The following is a 6,586-nucleotide window of genomic DNA, read 5'->3' on the forward strand; positions in this document are numbered from 1 at the left end:
GTCTAGTCACAAAACAATTTGAGATATCTGGAATGTAAGGGCGGTAAAACCGAATTTATGTTAAAACAGCTTGCCATATAGTTGCAGCAAAAAGAAAGGGGCAGAACTGACCACTGGCAGTCACACCTTATTTGGAAATGGGACCATTGCAYTCAGGAAGAGAAGGGGGCGCTATTTCCTCTGCTCCTTCCCTGACCTAAGTCTTGTAAGGGCTACATATTTCCAATCTCCTTGAAGATACATAACGCTCTTTCCCACCTCACCCCCTCCTGTTATCCATGCAGCTGTGGTGCTGAGCACTCCCAAGGACATTCCTTGATAACATCTGTCGGACTTCTGCCGGAAGGCTGAGCAACGTGGTTTCATGGCCCTGTGATGTCGCCGCCTTCACTCATGTCTTTGTTTTGTCTGAATGTTGCCATGTGCCTGCCTTAATGTGTCCTTTCCTCTTTATTTTATTTTGTTAGAAACTGTAGAGTACTCACTTTTAACCCAGAAAAGGAATTAGAACAAWGTTGGAATCCAGAGTCTCTTAGTCACTCTTTAGCTTATATTAGAAACTGTAGAATACTCACTATTTGGATGCAGARACCYCTAGTATTGCAACCCAGAAAAAGAATTAGAATGAAGTTAGAATCTAGAAAAATTCTTCCACAACAGGAACATTTAGTTTTTATTATTACTTAGAAACTGTGGAGCACTCATTATTTTTTACAAATTTACAGCACACTTAGAAAGTCCAGAGAATGCCTATACTTATCTAGCATCCCAGAAGTCCAGAAGATGCTTACACTGATTTAGCAACCCAGAACAGGGATTAGAACTTGGAACCCAGAAAAACTACCTTAACAGCTACTTTTTAGACTCCTGTTCTCCCAACCCAGAAAAGGAATTAGACCAGAGGATAYTGGTCTTATCTACCAACCCCGAAACTAGATAGTTGTATCTAGTTTTTTTTTTTTACTTTGGATCAACACAGATTGTCCATCACGCTTTTTCTTCTTTTGCTCTTTTCTTTGATTTATTATGTKGTTTGTATTTCCTTTTAAATCCTGTAAAGCACTTTGTATTGCCTTGTTGCTGAAAATGTGCTATATAAATAAAATTACCTTCACCTTTACCTTATTATCCGCAGTCTCCCGTTTTTATTTTCTTTTGAAATCTATTATGTATTTTCATCTTCAGGAAGGAGTTACACTCTCAACATGTATTTAAACTTCTCTCTTTTATTTACTTCAGCACAGTTAAAAACTGAGCTGTAGCTTTCTATGTACAGTACCTCTAAATCTGCTCCTTAGTTGCATCTTTTTGGGTCTACTACTGCCTCTAGGTACATTAGAGGAACACAATAATGCCGTCTTGAGCTCAGAGGTTCTGCTCTAATTTACTCTAATTTATAAGAGTAAATTAGAGTAATTTTTTTAAGTTTAATTACCGCCCACTTGTACATATGTTAGTAATATAATTCAATGTCAACAGATAAACCTACCATTATCTGACTGGATGTTGATTGCAAAACTTGGTCACCAACATTAGCCTGCAATATTGACAAAAAGCACAAAAAAATACAACAGTTTAATAATTTAAGATTAGGGTTAGGGTAGGGCTAATTAAGATTATTATTTATGAAACCAACGTAAGTTTGTTTATATATTTACTGCACTGTATTATTGAACAAAGATAATGAATAAGCAAACTTACCACCAACTAGCAAGACGTTAGGTTGCTGTTGGTTATTCAGTCATTTATTCATTAGACACTGATGCTGCATTATTGATTCTTGAGAATAGGGACAAAATGGGTTTTAATTTTCCCTTTTTTGTGTTATTTCTCAACCTTATGTATGCAAATATGACAAATAATGTTTTGGAATTGAGTCTGAGTGGACCATATTCCGTGCCTCCATTGCTGAGGCGGGTCATCGGAGCTGCGGCCGCAAGGTTGTTGGTGCCTGTCGCGGCGGCAACCCTCGAATCCGTTGGTGGACGCCTTCGGTGAGGGATACTGTCAAGCTGAAGAAGGAGTCCTATCGGGCCTTTTTGGCTTGTGGGTCTCCAGAAACAGCTGATTGGTACTGGCGGGTGAAGCGGCATGCGGTTCGGGTGGTCGCTGAGGCAAAAACTCAGGTGTGGGAGGAGTTTGGAGAGGCCATGGAGAAAGACTTCCGTACGGCTTCGAGGCGATTCTGGCCCACCATCCGGCATCTCAGGAGGGGGAAGCAGTGCAGCACTACACTGTTTATAGTGGGGATGGTGTGCTGCTGACCTCAACTCGAGACGTTGTGGGCCGGTGGGCGGAATACTTTGAAGACCTCCTCAATCCCACCAACATGCCTTCTGTTGAGGAAGCTGAGCCTGGGGATTCTGGGTTGGGCTCTCCAATCTCTGGGGACGTGGTTGCCGAGGTGGTCAAAAAGTTCCTTGGTGGCAAGGCCCCGGGGGTGGATGAGATCCGCCCGRAGTTCCTTAAGGCTCTGGATGTTGTATGGTTGTGTTGGCTCACGCGACTCTGCAATATTGCATGGACATCAGGGGCAGTTCCCCTGGATTGGCAGACTGTTTAAAAACGGGGACCGGAGGGTGTGCTCCAATTACAGTGGAGCGGGGGGGTCACACTCTTAAGCCTCCCTGGTAAGGTCTATTCAGGGGTCCTGGATAGGAGTGTCTGTTGGATAGTCGAACCTCGGATTCAGGAAGAGCAATGTGTTTACGTCCTGGTCGTGGAACATTGGACCAGCTCTACACCCTCAGCAGGGTCCTGGAGGGGGCATGGGAGTTCGCCCAACTAGTCTCCATGTGTTTTGTGGACTTGGAGAAGGCGTTCGAGTGTGTCCCTTGGGGGCCCTGTGGGGGGTACTCCGGGAGTATGGGGTACCGGGCCCTTTGATACGGGCTGTCAGGTCCCTGTATGACCGGTGTCAGAATCTGGTCCGCATTGCCGGCAGTAAGTCGGGCTCGTTTCCGGTGAGAGTTGGACTCCGCCAATGCTGCCCTTTGTCACCGATTCTGTTCATTACTTTYATGGACAGAATTTCTAGGCGCAGCTGAGGTGTTGAGGGGCAGGGGGTCATCCTGCCTCAAGTGGAGGAGTTTAAGTATCTGGGGATCTTGTTCACGAATGAGGGAAGAAGGGAGCGGGAGATCGACAGGCGGATTGGGGCAGCGTCTACTGTGAAGCGGGCGCTGTACCGGTCCGTCGTGGTGAAGAGAGAGCTGAGCCAAAAAGCGAAGCTCTCGATTTACCGGTCGATCTACGTTCCCACCCTCATCTATGGTCATGAGCTTTGGGTCATGACTGAAAGAACGAGATCAGGGATACAAGCGGCCGAAATGGGTTTCCTCCGCAGGGTGGCTGGGCTCTCCCTTAGAGATAGGGTGAGAAGCTCAGTCATCTGGGAGGGACTCAAAGTAGAGCCGCTGCTCCTCCACGTCCAGAGGAGCCAGTTGAGGTGGCTCGGGCATCTGGTCAGGATGCCTCCTGGACGCCTCCCCGGTGAGCTGTTCCGGGCACGTCCCACCGGGAGGAGGCCTCGGGGAAGACCCAGGACACGCTGGAGGGACTATGTCTCTTGGCTGACCTAGGAACTCCTTGGGGTTTCCCCGGAGGAGCTGGAAGAAGTGGCTAGGGATAGGGAAGTCTGGCCCTCACTTCTGAAGCTGCTGCCCCCACAACCCGACCCCGGATGTAGGTGAAGATGGATGGATGGATGGATGGATGGATGGATGGATGGATGGATGGATGGATGGATGGATGGATGGATGGATGGATATTATAATGTATTGAGTTCTGCTCCTGGACAAGGGCTTTTACAGGCATCATCCACTGACTACAATGTTTAAAATAAAAATAAAAAATTCAGCAAATACCTGGAAAATATACATTGTTGTGCTGACATGACCCAGGTTAGTTTATACAGATATTTTTTAAAAAAATTATATTTTGTGTATATTTTATTCAAATTTTGTCCTACGACCTGTTTTGTCCCTATTCTCAAGAATGACTGAGACACACCCACGCCACTAGACGCAGTAATATACCAAAAAGATGCAACTAAGGAGCAGATTTAGAAGTACACGGAAAGCTACAGAATTTGTTAAAAACTATGAGCTGTGCTGAAGTAAATAAAAGAGAGAAGTTTACATGTTGAGAGTGAAACTCCTTCCCAAAGATAAAGATTACAGATTTCAAAAGAAAATAAAAACGGTAGACCGCGGGTAAAACAGAAAATAGCGCCCCCGTCACTTCCAGAGTGCTATGGTCCCATTTCCAAATAAGGCATGAGACAGCCTTGAGGTCCTTCTCGATTGGGCAACACTCCCAATGCCCGCCCATGCCGTCCAGTCAGTCTTAAAATTTAGCCAAGTGTTAAGTGTCTGATGGCATGACAAGGTTTTGAGATACCTCATACATTATTTACAGGGAGGTAAGTTAAACCCAATTTTTTTTGAAATACGTGTTTGACTAAGGAAGGAGGGCTTTCAATATGACAAATTTAAGAAGGAAAAATATATATTTAGAATTAGTCTTATATTTAGAATCACCTCATAATGGGATGCGAATAGATGCGATGGTGTTGAAGTAGAAGGAGATTGCGCCTCGCTGTTTGTTAACCTAATAATATTAGAGTTTTGTGCGGTGCTTCTTATAATTATCTTCCAATGCAGCTTATCTGATAAAAAAAATAGTACTCCAAGTAAATAAGCACGTGCAGTATTTTCCGTTTCTCTTTATCTTCTCCCTCCCGTAGTCAATTAATAAAAATAAAAATAGCATGAAAATGTCACAATCCCCACTTTGGCATTACTGTCTGGGTTTAATCAAGAGCGGTTGAAGTGGATATGATTTCCAATTGTCGCCAACAGATACGTACTCCTTCACCACTGCATATCTCCCTTTCTGTCAATTTTCAACTGTGTCGCGTCTCATTTGACATTCTACCTGCTGAAACAAAACGACTCCAAGCGCTCTATGCAATAGCAGTTTGCAGGAAAACGGGGAGTCAGAAGTTTGGTGGATGCAGTGACCATCTTATTAGAAATGTGTCCCTGATGGACATCAGCAAAATAATTTTGCAACTGGGCAACATCAGCAGGCTACGAGGCTGCGCACCTGTCAAGTTTTGGACTTTAGAATACGGAAATCGTTACGTCCCACCTCCGCTGCTGCCATCGGAGCRAGGGAGGGTGGGGGGAGGTCTATCAAGCTTTAACTTTAACATAATTAATTAATGTTGAGCAATTGTGCTCAACTTTGCATAAATATCATACCTTGCCGAAATCTAAGAATGCTGCCATGATTCTAAACCTGCGCAGCTCTTCATGCACAGCGGCATGTCTCCATCGCTGCAGTATAGGYGTAAAAAGCAGGTGTCAACGACGCAAAACACCTGCGTTCATGTTACCTTTAATTAAAGGCGGCTCAAAACACGTTAAGACATGTTAACAATGGATTAAGCAGTTGTAATGAAAAATGTGCCGCGGGCGGATGGGGGTTGTTGGAGGAGTGCGACGAAATTACTCTAATTCGGGAAATTTAAGGGAAAATATTAATATGGGAGCATGCCGGGACAGAGGGGCAAAATACGGTTTCCCTGCCAAAACGGGAGATTTAACAAGTACGCCTGGAGGGCGTAAAATCTACCATGAAGAAGTGAAGTAGTGAGTGATCGAATTTGGAGCCTCCACCCTCTGCTTATCCACATTCAATAGAGCAGCAAGCATGGTATCTCCATTAAGGAGGTTGAAGTCTGTCTTAATCCATCCGTCTCAGAATGCAGAACYTTGTGGTCAAGGCCTCCTTTTTCACTCTATGCCATTTTGCAAGTAACTTGGAGTTAGTAGAAAGGAGTAATACAAGCACCTATTCCCACAGTAAAGACGGTCTCATCATAGTGAAGTATTGTGCGCACTGCAGCCTTCCTCTCTGCTGAGCTTGCATAGGATCCAGATTTCAGTAACCCCTGCTTGTTCTATGACTGGCAAGGATTTTCGCACCAGAGCTGCTAATGGTTGTCATTGTTACTGCTATTCCAATGGGGTTGTAATTAAAATTAAATGTAGATAAGAGAAATTCACAGACGATTTTGTCCTAGCATATACCATATAGGACTTAGTGAATCTAGCAGTACCTTATCGACCTCAGAAATATTTAATTTTAATGTAATTAAATGGAAATAAAATTAGTTATTTTGTGAAATTCACTTTTGATAACATGTCATTTTTACTTTGTGTAAAGGTCGATGTTAGCAAATATCCTAAAAAGAAACAACACACCCACAGCTTTCAGTCTGAGTTTAATGCATGCTTTGGATTTGTAAATGATGTTTGAAAATGTAATGAATAGCAGTGATTATTGGATTGAAGGGACAATCAGTAACAAATGCATTATCCAAATTTCTAAACCAACCCCCTGTTTCCATTCACTTTAAATGTTAAACAATATTTATTTGCAAAAAAAWTCAACAAATTACAGTTAAACCAAGAATAGCTATGCTCTTAAAAGTACTGTATTCACTTGCATGCAGTTACTTGCAGTAACTTACTCTAGTAATATACTTCTTGATTGATTGTTAAATCATCATAGTGGT

The sequence above is a fragment of the Poecilia reticulata genome, linkage group LG6 (genome assembly GCF_000633615.1).
Source record: "Poecilia reticulata strain Guanapo linkage group LG6, Guppy_female_1.0+MT, whole genome shotgun sequence".
In the NCBI taxonomy this organism is placed as follows: domain Eukaryota; kingdom Metazoa; phylum Chordata; class Actinopteri; order Cyprinodontiformes; family Poeciliidae; genus Poecilia; species Poecilia reticulata.